We start from the raw sequence: 19676 nt of genomic DNA, 5'->3' as shown, positions 1-19676 counted from the left end.
CTAACCCTGTAAGAGGGAACTCATCCCCTTAGGTGTATTTTGTTGTGAGTTATTTGTGTGGGAAGCTATGTACGCACCAGGTGACGAGAGTCCGTGCGTAGCTATATTTCATGAGATGTCCGGGTAGTCTTAGATTTACATCACGCTTTAATTGTACTATCATATTTGTTATGAATATTAATTATCTTGAATAGGACTGAGACTAGAGATGTTAAAGTTGAGAAACTTCCAATTTAGAATTCTTATTTTGGGAAAGAATTGATGAATATTTAGTATCTCTGAGAAATCCATATCCTCTCGTGTCGCAAGTAATTCCGCGAGCGAGGTAAACTTCTCTATTCTCATAGGAGAAGGTTGTTTACCTCGACAGTATAATAGATGCATCTATAGTTCGTGTCGTTCGACCCTCGGCAGTGCACACAGTAATATATTTTTGGATCAGGTCGTACGACCTCGGCATAAATCGTGCATATGCTGAGGTAACGAATATGACACATAGGGAAGAACGAACTTTGGAACAGAACTACCTAGCCACGTAACGAATAAAACAACCAAAAAGATGCTATGAACCCTTCTTAGAGAATGTGAAACAAACTACACAAGAATAGATATAAGGAACCGTACTCAGCATCTCACTGTTGCGGCGTGCAACCCGATCCACACATGATGCCGTTGCGGCGTGCAACCTGATCCAAACAACATACCAGTGGCGGCGTGCCACCCCGATCCACACATAATAATAAATAAGGAACTACTCATCAAGCCAAAATATTTTTACCTATGAAATATCCGAATATCGACCACAAGCACGCCAAGTGCAAAAATACAACCTTGGGGAGACGGATTACGCCATACGCTACAAAAACCGAGCACGACTAAGGTGCGATAAATGACCTACATTTCGAGAGCCATCCTGCTCATATAACACCACGAGCTACACGAGACCATAACACAGGTGATACTAATCAAGCTGTCTCACAACCCACATTGCACAATAGAGTATTACATGGAACAACTGACGACGGGAATAACATCCAACGTCCGAAGACTCCTCCGTAAGAAATGCTATGCCGAATGAACACATCCGACCTAACGTAGAGCACACATTCACATTAGAACCACCAACGGACCCCAAGCTGATTTTGCTTACCCTATACTAGGCTAATAACCTTTCGAGGATCCACAATAACCCTATTCATGACACACAAGGGTAACCGTCAAATCCGGAACACAATCACACGGTCTGTAACAAAGTAATAGAGTGCCTCTTAGTCATAATATCTCCCATTTACGATGGTATCAAAATCTCCATACCTATTTTTAAATCTCTAACCATCGAATGACTAACACATCACACTTATGCGATCTTCCCGTGGGATATAGCCCTACAAATTTCTGCATCGTGTAGTAAAATCTGAACATTAATGGCCATCGACCATGCTATTTCCATAATACTGGCCAAGCATCCACATTTCAATACCTAACACTCCTACCACAAAAGAGACCATCCTCCGGCTGCCCAAAAACAGTGCCAGCATACCCTGAACATTTGAAATCCTCCCCCGCTCCTCCGAGCTTATGACAATCTTATCAACACCGAACCGCAACCTTGAAGAAAAAAGATGGGTCGATAAGGATGTGCATAGATTATCGACAGTTGAACAAAGTCACCATCAGGAACAAGTATTCATTGCCAAGGATTGATGACTTATTTGATCAGCTTCAGGGTGCCAAGGTATTTTCGAAGATTGATTTGAGGTTTGGCTACCATCAGATGAAGATCAGGGCATTTGATGTCCCTAAGACAGCTTTTCGGACTCGGTTAGGGCATTATGAGTTTCTAGTGATGTCATTTGGGTTGAAAAATACCCCAATAGCATTTATGGATTTGATGAATCGGGTGTTCAAGCCCTATTTAGATTCCTTTTTTGATTGTATTTATTGATGATATCTTGATCTACTCCTGTAGTCGAGAGGAGCATGAGCATCATCTTTGGATGATACTTCAGACTCTGAGAGATAGCCAGTTATATGCTAAGTTTTCAAAATGTGAGTTTTGGTTAGACTTGGTTGCTTTTGGGGGGCACGTCGTATCGTACGAGGGCATAAAGGTGGTTCCTAAGAAAATTGAGGCAGTTCAGAACTGGCCTAGACCCACTTCAGCCATAAAGATCCGTAGTTTCCTGGGTTTGGCGGGTTATTAGCGTCGATTCATGGAGGGGATTTCACATATAGCAGCCCCATTGACCATATTGACCCAGAAGGGTTCCCCGTTCAGATGGTCGGACGAGTGTGAGTTGAGATTTCAGAAGCTCAAGACTGATTTGACTACGGCGCCACTGTTGGTTTTGCCCATAGGTTTAGGATCTTACACGGTGTATTGTGATGCATCTCATGTTAGGATCGGTGCAATATTTATGCAGGATGGCAGGGTAATCGCATATGCGTCGCAGCAGCTGAAGGTTCATGAGAAGAATTACCATGTTCATGACTTAGAGTTGGCATCCATTGTTCACGCACTGAAGATTTGGAGGCATTATCTTTACGGCGTCTCATGCGAGGTATTCACGGATCATCGGAGTCAACGATATTTGTTCGAGCAAAAGGATCTCAATTTGAGGCAGAGGAGGTGGTTGGAGCTGTTGAAAGACTATGATATCACCATTTTGTGTCATCCTGGGAAGGCCAATGTGGTGGCCAATGCCTTGAGTAGAAAGGCAGTGAGTATGGGCAGCCTTGCATACATTCCAGTTGGAGAGAGACCGCTTGCATCAGATGTTCAAGCTTTGGCCAATCGGTTCGTGAGGTTGGATATTTCAGAGCCCAGTCGTATTCTAGCTTGTACAGTCGCTTGGTCTTCCTTGTATGTGCGCATCAGAGAGCGGCAGTATGATGATCCTCATTTGCTTGTCCTTAGGGACACAGTGCGGCACGGTGGTGCCAAGCAGGTTACCATTGGAGATGATGGGGTTTTGAGGATGCAGGGTCGTATTTGTGTGTCTAATGTGGATGAGATTTGTGAGTTGATCCTTGAGGAGGCCCACAGTTCCCAGTATTCTATTCATCCTGGCACCGCCAAGATCTATCAGGACTTGCGGCAGCATTATTGGTGGAGAAGGATGAAGAAGGATATAGTTGCATATGTAGCTCGATGTCTAAATTGTCAGCAAGCAAAGTACGAGCATCAGAGACCTAGTGGTTTGCTTTAGAAGTTAGAGATTCCTGAGTGGAAGTGGGAGCGTATCACTATGTATTTTATTGTTGGATTCCCACAGACTCAGAGGAAGTTTGACGCAGTATGGGTCATTGTGGACAGGCTGACCAAGTCAGAACATTTCATTTCAGTGGCAGTTACCTATTCTTCAGAGCGGTTGGCTGAGATCTACATCCACGAGATCGTCTGTCTTCATGGTGTGCCCGTGTCTATCATTTTTGATCGAGGTAAGCAGTTCACCTCACATTTATAGAGGGCAGTACAGCATGAGTTGGGCACGCATGTTAAGTTGAGCACTGCATTTCATCCTCAGACGGAGGGCAGTCCAAGCGCACTTATCATGACCCAATTTTACTTATAGGTCGGGATGGCGCCCAACATCGCCGCTAGGAAAGGTAACTGTGAACTAGCCATATCTTTATTCTTTTTAACAATTTCGAAATAGTTGTTTCTTTATTTATTAAGTAAGTAAGAGGTGAAAGATTTAATAAAACAAAGCATAAACAAATATAAGAACAAGTGTGGTGAAATAACTACTCAAAAGCCATTGAATAACTACTAGCATATTTTCCAAGACATGGTGTCACAAGTGTATGAGCTACTAGTAGCATATACAGAACACTACACTATTGTCTGAAATAGAGTAGACAGAAAATAAATGCAAAAGAGAGACTCTGAGTGCTGCAGAACGGACTCGGAAGGCAGCTCCCCACTAAGTCTCGAAGTATCAAGGGTGCGTGTCGGGATGACTGCCAGATGCGCCTGCCTCAAATCCTGCACGATTAGTGCAGAAGTGTAGCGTGAATACATAAACAACATGTACCCAGTAAGTATCCAGTGTAGCCTCGAAAAAGTAGTGACAAGGGGTCGACTTCGACACTTACTATGGGCCAACAATAAAAGAACAAAAATTCTAAATAGATAATAATAATAATAATGATAATAATAATAATAATAATAATAATAATAATAATAATAATAATAATAATAATAATAATAATAATAATAATAATAATAATAATAATAATAATAATAATAATAGTAATAGTAATAATAATAATAATAATAGAGGGAATAAATGGCCCATTAACTGATAATAAATTTCAAGTCTCCAACCAACATCTATTAACACGGAATCAATTTCTGTCATTTAATAAATTTATAACCTCTCGAGCCATAAAGTAATATCAAGTGTAATCAGGCTCCGAGTATTATTACGCACGAGTTATGCCGAGGTCGTTCGGCCCGATCCAAAAATATAATGTGTGCACTGCCGAGGGTCGAACCATAGATGCATCTATTAACCTGTCGAGGCAAACGGCCCGCTCCCATGAGAGTAAAGAGTTTTACCTTGCTCGCGGAAGTACTTGCGACGCGAGTGGACATGGATTTCTCAGAGTTATTAAATATTCTTCAATTCTTCCCAAAAATAAGAAATCTGAATTAGAAAGTTTCAACCTTACAATCCCTAATCTCAGCTTTATTTAAGACAATTAATATGCATAATAAACATAACAGTACAATCAAGGCATGATGCAAATCTAAGACTATCCGGACATCTCATGGAATATAGCTACGCACGGAATCTCGTCACTTAGTGCGTACGTAACTCCCCACACAAGTAATTCGCAACAAGAATACACCTAAGGGGATGAGTTCTCTCTTACAAGGTTAGGCAAGAGACTTACCTCGTTCTCAAGCTCACTTCTGATCCACAAATATGCTTTAAAGCCACAACTCGGTGCCAAACAACCTGAAACTAGTCAAATATTATATAAATTAATCAATATAAGTTCAAAAGTTCATAATTTAACTATTAAAGTAATTACCCAACCCAAATTGGAAGATTCCTAAAATTCACCCCCAGGCCCACGTGCCCGAATTCCGAACATTGTTGAAGATAATTGTTACCCATAACCTCACGAACTCAAATATATCATTTTCACCCAATTTCATAATCATTTTCGTGGTTAAATCCCATTTTTATCAAAACCTAAGTTTTTCAACTAAACCCATAATTTTCACAATTTTTCATATTAAAATCTACCCATAATCTATGTATTTAACTTACATTGAATAAAAATTACTTACCTTCAATGGTTAGGTGAAAATCCCTCTCTAAGAAGCTCCAAAATCACCGAAGAAGTGAAATAAATGAGCCAAAATGGCCTAAGTCCCGTATTAAATGGACTTTTCTGCCTCCAGTGATCTCCGCTTATGCGGAGAATCGGCCGCTTCTGCAGCTCTGCATCTGCGGAAAAAGCATCGCAGATGTGGTTCTCCCCCAGCTGGCCTACTTCTGCATCTGTGGACAATGGCCCGTTTCTGCGAGCCCACGTCTGCAGCGCACGTGCCGCACCTGCGGCCTTGCTCGCTTCTGCGCTTGCCTTATTTGCACCTGCGCTGTCGCAGGTGCGGTCCTTGCTCTGCTTCTACGATCCCTGGGCAGCCCACACCAGGCCACTTCTGCGAGCTCGCACCTGTGACTAGCTCCTCGCAGGTGCGATTGCACCAGAAGCTCTGCTGCTTTTGTCATTTTCTCCAAGTCTAAACGACTTCCGCGCATCGTACGAATGGCATCTGGGGCCCCCGAGGCCTCGCTCAAACATACCAACATGTTCGGAATCATAAAACGGACCTGTTCAACCTCACGAAACACGAAAAACAACACTAAAACTAAGAATCACACTCCAAACCAAACCAAATCAACTTATGAACTTCAAGTTCTTCCAACTTGCTCTGAACGCGCCGAATCATACTTAAACTACTCGGAATGACACAAAATTTTGCGTGTAAGTCTTAAATCACCATACAAAACTTTTTTTGGGCTCGGAATCCCAAACAGACCTCGATAACACCAAAACCTACTCCAACCCAAATTTAAAGAATTTTAAATCCTTCAAAAAGGCAACTTTTAACTTTAGGCGCTGAAACACTTCCGGGTCATCCAAAACCCGATCCGAACACACGCCCAAGTCCAAAATTATCATACAAACTTATTAGGACCATCAAATCCCGGTTCCGAGAGTTGTTTACTAGAAATGTTGACCCAAGTCAAACTTAATCATTTAAAGCCAATATTAAGCAACTTAGTGTTCCGATTTCAACCTGAACCCTTCCAAACTCGATCTAACCATCCCTTCCGATTTCACGATACATCTTTGTAGCACCTAGATGAATAGAATACCGAGAACTGTGTGCCTCCTCTAGAATCTTTTCCCTCAATCCATCAACATTAGGGACACATAGACGACCCTGTAGTCGTAGAACACCATCCTCACCGATCGTAACCTCCTTGGAACCACCTTGTAGTACCTTCTCACTGAAAACCAATAAGTGCGGATCGTCGTACTGGTGAGCCTTGATCTGCTCGAATAGTGAAGATTGGGTGACGACACATGCAAGAACTAGGCTGGGGTCTGAAGTCTCCAACCTCACAAGTTAGTTAGCCAAGGACTGAATGTCCAAAGCTAATGGCCTCTCCTCTGCTGAAATGAATGCCAAACTACCCATACTCTTCGCCTTTCTGCTCAAGGCATCTGCAACCACATTCGCCTTGTCCGGATGATAAAGGATGGTAATATCATAATCTTTTAGTAACCCAAGCTACCTGCGCTGCCTCAAATTGAGATCCCTCTTCTTGAACAAATGATGCAAGCTGCGATGATCGGTGTAAACCTCACAGGACACCCCATAAAGATCATGCCTCCAGATCTTAAGAGCATGAACTATTGCAGCCAACTCCAAATCATGCACGGGGTAATACTTCTCGTGTGGCTTCAGCTGACGTGAAGCATATGCAATAACTCGCCCATCCTGCATCAATACACAACCTAGGCCAACACGCAAAGCGTCGCAATACACAGTATACATCCCCGAACCGAAAGGTAACACTAATACTGGTACTAAAGTCAAGGCGGTCTTAAGCCTCTGAAAGCTCGCCTCGCAATCATCGGAACGGAGCACCCTTCTGGTGAATCGAGTCAAAGGTGCTGCAATAGATGAGAAGCCCTCCACAAACCGACGATAATAACCTGCTAACCCCAAGAAGCTCCTGATCTCGGTCACGGTGGTAGGACGAGGCCAACTCTGAACTGCCTCGATCTTCTCGGGATCTACCTTAATACCCTCGCCTGATACAACATGCCCTAAGAATGCTACAGTATCTAACCAAAACTCACACTTGGAGAACTTAGCATATAGCTTCTATTCCTGCAAGATCTGAAGCACCACTCTCAAATGTTGCTCCATGCTACGCGAGTAGATCAGAATGTCATCAATATAGACAATGACAAACGAATCAATATATGGCCCGAACACCTGGTTCATCAAATTCATAAATGCCACTGGGGCGTTAGTCAAACCGAAGGACATCACTAGAAATTCATAATGGCCATATCTAGTCCGAAAAGTCGTCTTCGGAACATTCGGATAACGAATCTTCAACTGATGGTACCCCGATCTCAAGTCAATCTTAGAGAAGACCCTTGCACCGTGAAACTGATCAAACAAGTCATCAATATGCGGCAACAGGTACTTGTTATTAATGGTAACTTTGTTCAGCTAGCGGTAATCAATGCACATCCGCATAGTCCCATCTTTCTTCTACACGATTAACATCGGGGCACCCCAGGGCGACATACTCGGTCTGACAAACCCCTTTGCTAGAAACTCCTCAAGTTGTTCTTTCAACTCTTTCAGAGCTATGCGGTATGGTGGAATAGAGATAGGTTGGGTACCTGGAGTCAAATCAATACAGAAATCGATATCACGATCTGGTGGCATGCTTGAAAGATCAGAAGGAAACACATCGGGGAACTCCCGGACCACGGGCACTGAATCAATCGTCGCAGTCTTTGTGGTAGTATCCCGAACATAGGCTAGATATGCCAAACAACCCTTCTCGACCATATGTCGAGCCTTCAGAAAAGAGATAACCCGACTAGATGCAATAATAGACGAACCCATCTACTCCAATCTAGGCAACTCTAGCATCGCCAAGGTAACAGTTTTGGCAAAGCCATCAAGAATGGCATGATATGGAGATAACCAGTCCATGCCCAGGATGATCTCAAAGTCGGTCATATCGAGCAAAAGAATATCCGCTCTAGTCTCATAACCACAAAAGGTAATAATGCATGACTGATAGATCTGATCCACAACAACAGAATCACCCATCGGTGTGGACACATAAACAGTAGTACCCAAGGACTTACGAGGAACACCCAAGAAATAAGCAAATAGAGATGAAACATATGAATATGTAGACCCTGGATCAAATAGTACCGAAGCATCCCTACCGTAGACAGAGATAATACATGTGATCACGGCATCTGAGGCCACTGCATCCGGTCTGGACGAAAAAGCATAGAATCTAGCTGGAGCGCCACCTGACTGGCCTCCACCTATCTGACCTCCACCTCTAGGACGGCCCCTATCCACCTGCCCTCCGCCTCTGGGTGGTTGGATGGCTGGTGCGGCAGCTGGTGCTATAATCATAGGCTAATGACCCGGTTGTACTGCCTTGCCCCGAAGTCTGGGACAAAACCTCTTCATGTGGCCAGGATCCCCGCACTCATAACAACCCCTCGGAATGGTGGACTGGTGACCTAAAGTCTGACCCCGATGGCCTGAATACTCGCTGGAGGAACCCTGAATAGCTGGTGGGTGGTAGAAACTCTATGGAATGGCACTGAAATAGGGTCGCACTGGAGCACCCCGAGTAGGCGGCAGTGCTAGATATGCGGGTCTGCTAGGCTGACCCCTCATAAACTGACCTCTGCCCCCAGCCGAGGCACCACTGAACTCTCAAAATTATCAAAACCGCTTATCCCTCGTCGCCTGCTCTCGGCTCCGCTGACGAACACCCACGATCCTCCGAGCAATCTCCACAACTAGCTCATACAAATTCCCCATCTCACCCTCTCGGGCCATAGTGGCCTGGATACCAGAGCGCATACCGGCAACAAACCTCTGCACTCTCTCTGTATCAGTGGGAAGTATCATAAGTGCATGGCGAAACAACTCAGAGAATCTCGCCTCGTAGTCGGTCACTGACATCTGACCCAGTTGGAGCTGCTCGAACTGAAATCGCAACTCTTCCCTCTGAGAGGGAGAATATATCTATTCGGGAAGAGGCGTATGAACTGGTTCCAAGTCATGGGAGGAGAACCTGTTGGTCTACCGAGAAGATAGGATTGCCACCATCTACGGGCCCTGCCCTCCAGCTGAAAGGTGGTAAAGTCCACCATATAGGGCTCCAATATCCTCATGTTGTGCATTATGTCCCTGTACCGATCAATAAAGTCTTAGGGGTCCTCATGTCGCTCACCTCCAAAGACAGGAGGATGTAGTCTGGTCCATCTGTCCAATAGCTTCTGCGGCTCGTCGGCCGCAACTGATCTGGACTCAGGTATAGTTGCTTCATCTGGCTAAGCTCCGCCCACGGGTAGTGCGCCCGGGGTCTGATATACGGCAGCTACATGCCCTGGAGCCTGAGCGGTAGAGGTCAGTGCTCCCCCTCCCGCATGAGATGTGGCTAGGTCTGCTGGAAATAAACCAGCCTAAGCCATAGAATAAATTAACCGCAATATATGGCCTATGATCTCCTGAAATCCTGGTGCGGACATGAAATCCGCTGGGGCTGGCTCCAATGCAGGCACCTCGCCATGCTCCTCAATAGTAGGATCCTCCACAAAACCTACTGGTAGCACAACTGGATCAACTCTGGGACGTCCTCGTCCTCTACCACGGGCTGGAGCCCTCCCTCGGCCTCTAGCAACAAGGGGATCAGCTCCTTCATGATCGGATACATCTGTCGCATGCGTTCTCACCATCTGTAAGAGAATAAGATAAAGATACTTAGCACAACATCAACTACACTATAGGAGATGAAGAAAGAGTAGTTTCCTAACACCCTATAGCCTATCGAAGATGAGTACGAACGTCTTCGCACCGATCCGCAAAACTCTATTAGGCCTGCTCATAACTTGTGAGACCTACGTGAACCTAGTTCTCTGATACCATGTTGTCACGACCCAATTTTACTTATAGGTCGTGATGGCGCCCAACGTCGCTGCTAGGAAAGCCAACTGTGAACTAACCATGTCTTTATTATTTTTAACAATTTCGAAATAGTTGTTTTCTTTATTTATTAAGTAAGTAAGAGGTGAAAGATTTAATAAAATAAAGTATAAACAAATATAAGAATAAGTGTGGTGAAATAACTACTCAAAAGCCATCGAATAACTATTAGCATATTTTCCAAGACCTGGTGTCACAAGTGTATGAGCTACTAGTAGCATATACAGAACACTACACTACTGTCTGAAATAGAGTAGACAGAAAATAAATACAAAAGAGAGACTCTGGGTGCTGCAGAACGGACTCAGAAGGCAGCTCACCACTAAATCTCAAAGTATCAAGGGTGCGCGTCGGGATGACTGCCAGATGCACCTGCCTCAAATCCTGCACGATTAGTGCAGAAGTGTAGCGTGAATACATAAACAACATGTACCCAATAAGTATCTAGTGTAACCTCGAATAAGTAGTGACGAGGGGTTGACTTCGACACTTACTATGGGCCAACAATAAAAATACAGAAATTCTAAATAGGTTGGAAATAAAATTATAATAATAATAATAATAATGACAGAAATTTGAATGATGCGTCGCCGGCACGATGGCCGTGCGATCTGTTGAGTTATCATGAATCATCGCAGCAAAGGGCAGAGCCCGCGTCGACCTTTTATCTAATAAATGCATCCCTTCCAGAAGTCGGGGTTTGTTGCACGTATTAGCTCTAGAATTACTACGGTTATCCGAGTAGTAGATACCATCAAACAAACTATAACTGATTTAATGAGCCATTCGCAGTTTCACAGTCTGAATTTGTTCATACTTACTGTCATGGGCTGCTTTCCATCATCGACCCATGACCCCTTGGACGCGCCCCGTGGCGTCCCGGCAAGCCTCCCAACGCCTAGCGCCACGGTCGGCCCCGTGGTCTCGGCAGCGCCAAGTGACAAGCGAGCATGCGCCTCTGTCGCCCCACCGATAATCAATGCCAGCGCCCAGCGGCTGGCCAATGCCATCAGTGCCGCGCGCACCGACAATGCCGCGCGCACAAATCATCATGTTGCCATCAGCGCCGCACACCCAGACAGTGCCTCGCGCGCAGACCCAATGCCAAGCACCAGCGCCCAGCCGCTGGCAGATCCAAATAGTGCCACGCGCGCCCACAGCAATGCGCGCGCAGACCCTGCTGCTCAAGACAAAGTTGCTACCATCGGACTTGCTTCCATAGAAGTCTAAGTCCTTTCCATTGTAATTATAGAGTAGTTTTACTTCATTCATTTTCAGTGTGCTTCTACAGCTTTCTTAGGTCAACTCATGTAACTTTGGTTTATTTTTTTAAGCATTATTAAGGGGGACCAAAGCATTCAAACATTCAAGCATTCAAACAATTCTCTGTACTGGTGTCTCTCCCCCCGACACCGCATTGCATCTTGTAATAGCTTTCATCATCATCAATACAATCATCAGCTTTCATCATCAATTGCTCATTTTTCGCTGCTCAATTGCTCACGACATTGGTTTTCCCGTACGGCACTGACAATCTAGTCTAGCGTACGGTGAGGGCCTCAGTTGGCGCATAACAACCGCACTGACATCGGTTGCTTAGCCTTACGTCGCCCTTCCAAGGAACTTCAGGAAGGCACCGCGTAACAGTTGGTATCAGAGCCTAGGCTCGACATCGGACGAGGGAACTCATTGCCATCATCATCACCATTTCTGACCATGGTGAATCACGAGGATCGCATAACGACCCTAGAAGATACGGTTGATGCATTACAGCCCATCGTGCAAACGTTGCCTGATCTAAAAACCAGCCTAGTGCAAAGGTTGGACGACCTGGACCGCAGAATACGGCAGGCCGAAGTTGACATAGCAAACATCAGTCACGACTCTGAGGAAGATCGGGAAATGGCTGCCGTCGAGGCAACCAAAATTCATGGCAAATTCGAGGACCTCCAACAGGAGCGTGCCGAGGATTTAGCCCATCGGGAACTAGAGGCAGACAGACTGACCGTCATGCAGCAAACCATAGACAACTTGACAGGCCAGCTCAATGTTGTCAATGCTGCCCTTCAAAGCCTGCTCAAAGGAGGCGAAAACCACATCAGGGGTGCCATGAACATTGCCCCCATGCCACAAAAGCTGAAAATTCCGGAGCCCAAGCCATACAACGGAGCCCGGGATGCTAAAGAAGTGGAAAACTTCATCTTCGACATCGAACAATACTTCGATGCCGTTGGACATTTGGAAGAATCCAAAAAGGTAGCAACTGTTGCCATGTATCTTCAAGGTGATGCAAAACTCTGGTGGCGAGTCAAATACGAAGCCATCAGGGCCAGTGAAGATACTCTCCAGACATGGGAAGAACTAAAGGCCGCCATACGCCTGCAGTTCTTCCCCGAAAATGTGGAATACAATGCACGGAGAAAGTTGCGTGAACTCTACCATACCAGGTCGGTGCAGGACTACGTGCGTGAATTCTCCGCATTCATGCTAAACATACGGGATATGGGGGACAAAGACAAACTGTTCGCATTCATAGAAGGTTTGAAACCTCATGCTCGTATGGAACTGCAAAGACAACGGGTAGATACCCTGCCCAAGGCCATTCAAGCTGCAGAGTGCCTTGGGGATTATCAGTTGGAAACTCAGAAGGATAGGCCCCAGCCGCCTATCCGAGGGGGATACAACGGGAGCCAACCTAGCAACGGTGGCCCCAACAGAAACGGAGGAGATCGAGGTACATCCAAATCCAAGACTCCTTCCTCAAGCAGTAACACTACTGCATCAGTCAACAATCCTCAGGGGAGAAAGCCCCCATCAGAATGTCGTCATTGTGGCGGGGAACATTGGAACAATCAATGCCCCAATACACAAGTCAATGCTCAACAAACTGTTGACGATGATAGGTCAGATACCGACGACTCAGACGGCACCGATCCAGTAGGTGCCTTCAACGCATTTGTCGGCTCCATTCATGATACCTTGGCGGGAACCAGTGCTGGCAACCCCAAGAAGAAGGCATTCCCAATCGACAAGAAAGGGAAAGGAAAGGCGGACGAGAGGCCTCCCATATCACAAAAGAGGACCTTCATGTTTGTTGACATGAAAGTAAACGGCAGACCTATTCGGGCATTGATAGACACGGATGCTAGCCACAACTACCTGGCCTCAACTCAGGTGCAACGCCTCGGTCTAGCAGTGCAAAAATGCAAGGGTCGTGTCAAGGCTATCAACTCTCCATCTCAGCAAGTGAGTGGAATAGCCAAAGAAGCGCCAATCCAGCTTGGCCCATACAAGGGAATATTCGACCTACGCATAGCTATCATCGATGACTTCGAACTGATAGTGGGATTGGAATTCCTCAGGCAGACCAACACCATCCCAGTACCATATGCCAACATGCTCCTAATGATGGGAGACAACGGGGCCAAACCCCACACCATACCGTGCATATCCAAGAAGATGGCTGCTGGAAACATCACGGCCATGCAGTTTAAGGAGGGAACCAACAGACCTGAACCCACAGTTCCGGCTGCCCTCAACATCATCAAACAGGCATCACATCATCGGGGTCCAACAGCTCATGGCGCCCCTCATTGTGTGAAGACTTGTCAAGCATTCCCAAAGGACAAGTCGGATCACCCAGCACAAGCGGGACTCTTGGAGCCGCTACCTGTCCCACAGAGACCTTGGGAAAGCATTTCCCTGAATTTCATCACAGGATTACCCAAGGTCGGAAATCATGCAACCATCATGGTGGTAGTAGACCAGTTTTCCAAGTATGCTACCTTCATCGCAGCCCCACAGAACATGTCGGCAGAAGAAACAGCTCGACTCTTCTTCTCCCATGTTGTCAAACATTGGGGTATGCCCAACAACATCATCAGTGACTGCGACCCACGCTTCACTAGCAAGTTTTGGACCCAACTCTTCAGTTGCCTCGGATCCAAATTGAGTTACAACTCAAACCATCATCATCAGCAAACATATGATCAAACAGACCGGTTCAATGACATGCTGGAGGAATATCTCCGCCAATTTGCAACCGGGTCACAAACACATTGGGTGAAGCTTCTGGATGCTGCTCAGCTGTGTTTCAATTCACAAAAGTGCGCCCATACAAACAAAAGTGCTTTTGAAATTGTTACCGGACAGCAACCGCTACTCCCACAAAATGTGAATGAACCAAACATACCATCATCTCATCGAGCTGCCAGTTTCTCTACAGAATGGGAACAAACTTTGAAGATAGTGCGAAGCTATCTTATCAATGCCCAAGACAGGGCAACGAGGCATGCCGAACAAAATCGTCGCTTTACCCAACATCAAGCAGGGGACAAAGTGATGGTAAGAACCCCGGGGCGGAACTTGTTTGCAAAGAGGACCCAAGATCCTCGCCTATTGCCAAGCTACATCGGGCCTTTTGCCATTGAAAGGGGCATCGGGAAATCCACATACCAGCTGAACACACCAGCCTGGTGGAAAATCCATCCAGTCTTCCATGTCAGCTGCCTCAGGCCATTTCAGAAATGTATGGAAGATCATTCAGAAAGACATCTCACAGCACCGAGGGGAACAGACCTCCCAGCCATCAAGAGCCTGACCAATCATCATCATCCTGCAGGTAAGGCTTCGAGGACGTCACAAACTCAGGTGGGGGAGAATGTCATGGGCTGCTTTCCATCATCGACCCATGACCCCTTGGACGCGCCCCGTGGCGTCCCGGCAAGCCTCCCAATGCCTAGCGCCACGGTCGGTCCCGTGGTCTCAGCAGCGCCAAGTGACAAGTGAGCATGCACGTCTGTCGCCCCACCGATAATCAATGCCAGCGCCCAGCGGCTGGCCAATGCCATCAGTGCCGCACGCACAAATCATCATGTTGCCATCAGCGACGCATACCCAGACAGTGCCTCGCGCGCAGACCCAATGTCAAGCACCAGCGCCCAGCTGCTGGCAGATCCAAATAGTGCCGCGCGCGCCCACAGCAATGCGCGCACAGACCCTGCTGCTCAAGACAAAGTTGCTGCCATCGGACTTGCTTCCATAGAAGACTAAGTCCTTTTCATTGTAATTATAGAGTAGTTTTACTTCATTCATTTTCAGTGTGCTTCTACAGCTTTCTTAGGTCAACTCATGTAACTTTGGTTTATTTTTTTTAAGCATTATTAAGGGGGACCAAAGCATTCAAACAATTCTCTGTACTGGTGTCTCTCCCCCCCCGACACCGCATTGCATCTTGTAATAGCTTTCATCATCATCAATACAATCATCAGCTTTCATCATTAATTGCTCATTTTCTGCTGCTCAATTTCTCACGACATTGGTTTTCCCGTACGGCACTAACAATCTAGTATAGCGTACGGCGAGGGCCTCAGTTGGCGCATAGCAACCGCACTGACATCGGTTGCTTAGCCTTACGTCGCCCTTCCAAGGAACTTCAGGAAGGCGTCGCGTAACAGTACTTGCGACGCGAGTGGACATGGATTTCTCAGAGTTATTAAATATTCCTCAATTCTTCCCAAAAATAAGAAATCTAAATTAAAAAGTTTCAACCTTACAATCCCTAATCTCAGCTTTATTTAAGATAATTAATATGCATAATAAACATTACAGTACAATCAAGGCATGATGTAAATCTAAGACTACCTGGACATCTCATGGAATATAACTACGCACGAAATCTCGTCACCTAGTGCATACGTAGCTCCCCACACAAGTAATTCGCAACAAGAATACACCTAAGGGGATGAGTTCCCTTTTATAAGGTTAGGCAAGAGACTTACCCCGTTCTCAAGCTCACTTCCGATCCACAAATATGCTTTAAAGCCACAACTCGGTGCCAAACAACCCGAAACTAGTCAAATGTTATATAAATTAATCAATACATGTTCAAAAGTTCATAATTTAACTATTAAAGTAATTATCCAACCCAAATTGGAAGATTCCTAAAAGTCGCCTCCGGGCCCACATGCCCGGATTCCAAATATTTTCAAGATAATTGTTACCCATAACCTCACGAACTCAAATATAACATTTTCACCCAATTTCATAATCATTTTTGTGGTTAAATTCCATTTTTATCAAAACCTAAGTTTTTCAACCAAACCCAGAATTTTCACAATTTTTCATGTTAAAATCTACCCATAATCTATGTATTTAACTTATATTGGATAGAAATTACTTACCTTCAATAGCTAGGTGAAAACCCCTCTCTAAGAAGCTCCAAAATCGCCCAAGAAGTGAAATAAATGAGCCAAAATGGCCTAAGTCCCGTATTAAATAGACCCTTTTGCCTCCAGTGATCTTCGCTTATGCGGAGAATCGGCCGCTTCTGCGGCTCCGCATCTGCAAAAAAAGCATTGCAGATGCGGCTCTCCCCCAGTTGGCCTACTTCCGCATCTGCGGACAGTGGCCCGCTTCTAGGAGCCCGCGTCTGCGGTGCACATGTCGCACCTGCGACCTTGCCCGCTTTTACGCTTGCCTTCTTCGTACCTGCGTTGTCGCAGGTGCGGTCCTTGCTATGCTTCTGCGATTGATAGGAAGCCCACACCAGGATGCTTCTGCGGTCGCTGGCTCGCTTCTGCGAGCTCACACCTGCGGCTAGCTCCTCGCAGGTGCGATTGCACCAGAATCATTGTTGCTTCTGCCATTTTCTCCAAGTCCAAGCGACTTTCGTGCGTCGTCCGAATGGCATCCGGGGCCCCCGAGGCCTCGCCCAAACATACCAACATATTCCAAATCATAAAACGGACCTGCTCGACCTCACAAAACACGAAAAACAACGCCAAAACTAAGAATCACACTCCAAACTAAATCGAATCAACTTATGAACTTCAAGTTCTTCCAACTTGCTCCGAACGCGCCGAATCATACTTAAACTACTCGGAATGACACCAAATTTTGCGTGTAAGTCTTAAATCACCATACGAAACTTTTCTTAGGCTTAGAATCCCAAACAGACCTCGATAACACCAAAACCTACTCCAACCCAAATTTAAAGAACTTTAAAACCTTCAATAAGCCAACTTTCAACTTTAGGCGTGAAACGCTCCCGGCTTATCCAAAACCCGATCCGAACACAAGCCCAAGTCCAAAATCATCATATGAACCTATTGGGACTATCAAACCCCGATTCCAAGGTCATTTACTAGAAATGTTGACCCAAGTCAAACTTAACCCTTTAAAGCCAATATTAGGGAACTTAGTGTTCCGATATCAACCAGAACCCTTCCAAGCCCGATCTAACCATCTCCGCAAGTCATAAAACAATAAAAGCACATACGATGAGTCTTATTTAGGGGAACATGGATCTAGAAAATAATACGACCGGTTGGGTCATTACAGCACTATTCAGATATTGGAGGATATGTTTCGCGCTTGTGTTATAGATTTCGGGGGTTCTTGGGATCAGTTCTTGCCGCTTACGGAGTTTGCCTACAACAACAGCCACCAGTCGAGCATTCAGATGGTCCCCTATGAGGCATTATACAGGAGGCGATGCTGATCGCCAGTTGGATAGTTCGAGTCGGGGGAGGCTCGATTGTTGGGTACAGACTTAGTACAGGATGCCTTGGACAAGGTCAAGATTATTCAGGATCGAATTCGCTCGGCTCAATCTAGGCAGAAGAGTTATGCCGACCGTAGAGTTCGTGATATTGTATTCATGGACGGAAAGAGGGTATTGCTCCGGGTTTCACCCATGAAGGGTGTGATGAGGTTCGAGAAGAAGGGCAAGTTGAGCCCTAGGTATATCGGACCCTTTGAGATTATTGAGATAGTGGGTGAGGTGGCCTACAAGCTCACATTGCCACCCAGTTTATCAGCAGTTCATCCAGTGTTCCATGTGTCCATGCTCCGGAAGTATCACTGTGATCCGTCCCATGTGTTAGATTTCAGCTCAGTCCAATTGGACAAGGATTTGACTTATGAGGAGGAGTCGGTGGCTATTCTAGCCCGGCAGGTCCGACGGTTGAGGTCTAAGAGTTATCCTTCAATTCGAGTGCAGTGGAGAGGTCAGTCGGTTGAGGCAGCCACTGGGAGTCTGAGTCGGACATGCGGAGTAGATATCCACACCTTTTCACCAGTCCATGCACTTTTCTATGTCCGTTCGAGGACGAATATTTGTTTTAGAGGTGGAGAATGTGATGACCCGACAAGTCATCTAGAGCTTTAGCCCTTAATTCTGTGTCTCGAAACCTCAAATAGATTTTTTTAGCCTTCTTCGATTTGCGTGCACAGTCCGTGACTTTTCCCGGAAGGCTTTTATGTGAAAAACTAATTAAAATGTGAATTCATGCCTTAAAAATTTATTTGAGTTAACTTCGGTCAACGTTTTGAGCAAACGGATCCAGACCTGTATTTTGACGGTCTCTTTGAGTCCGTATCATGGTTTGGGACTTGGGCGTATTCCCAAAAATGAATTCGTAGGTCCCTAGCTCGGGTTATCGCAATTTGTTAAAAATTTGAAGTTTAAAGGTTTAAAGAATTTTTAAATTTGATCAAAGTTTTACTTTATTGCTACAGGGTCCGGATTTTAGTTTCGGAGCTTGGTATAGGTTCATTACTATATTTATGACTTGTCTACAAAATTTGGCGTAAAACGGAGTTGATTTGACGTGATTCGGACGTCCGGTTGTTAAAATAGAAGTTCTTAAGTTTCATTGGAAATTTTATTCGTTTTGGTGTCCGATTCATAGTTCTAGGTGTTATTTTGGTGTTTTGATCGCGCGAGCGAGTTCTTATGATTTTTTGAACTTGTGTGCATGTTTGGTTTGGATCCCCGAGGACTCGGGTGAGTTTCGGATAGGCTTCGTAGTGGTTTGGACTTAAGAAAATAGCTGGTGAGAATCTGGTTCTGGTGCAGCCTCTGATCTCGCATTTGCAAGGTCAATGTTCGCATTTGCGAACTGTTAAAATTCCTGTCAGCTTCGCATTTGCGAACGCCTTTCTCGCATTTGCGAAGAATGGCTGGGCAACAAGGGATCGCATTTTCGATCGATAGGTCGCATTTGCGAAGGGCCACAGTTCGCATTTGCGAACAAATCATCGCAAATGTGATGATATTAGAGATGGAGCTTCTTTGCAATTTTGAAGTATGTCTCGCATTTGCGGAGTTCGCAATTGCGAACCCCATGTCTCAATTGCGGCATCTGCGCCTGGTCAAAAACTGAGTTAGACGGGATTTTGGTTCATTCTTTCAAATTTTCAACCCTAAAAACCTTAGAGGCGATTTTTCCAAGAGCTCTTCTCCCTAATTTCTTTGGTAAGTGACCTTAATCTACTCTCTTTCAATTTCTCACTACATTTCATAAGATTTCAACCTTAAAACTAGGATTTTTACGGTAGAAATTGGAGATTTGGGTAGAATTAGAGATTTTTGTAA

This window comes from Nicotiana tabacum, chromosome 19 (assembly GCF_000715075.1).
Source record: "Nicotiana tabacum cultivar K326 chromosome 19, ASM71507v2, whole genome shotgun sequence".
In the NCBI taxonomy this organism is placed as follows: Eukaryota; Viridiplantae; Streptophyta; class Magnoliopsida; order Solanales; family Solanaceae; genus Nicotiana; species Nicotiana tabacum.
This window is presented reverse-complemented; position numbering follows the sequence as displayed.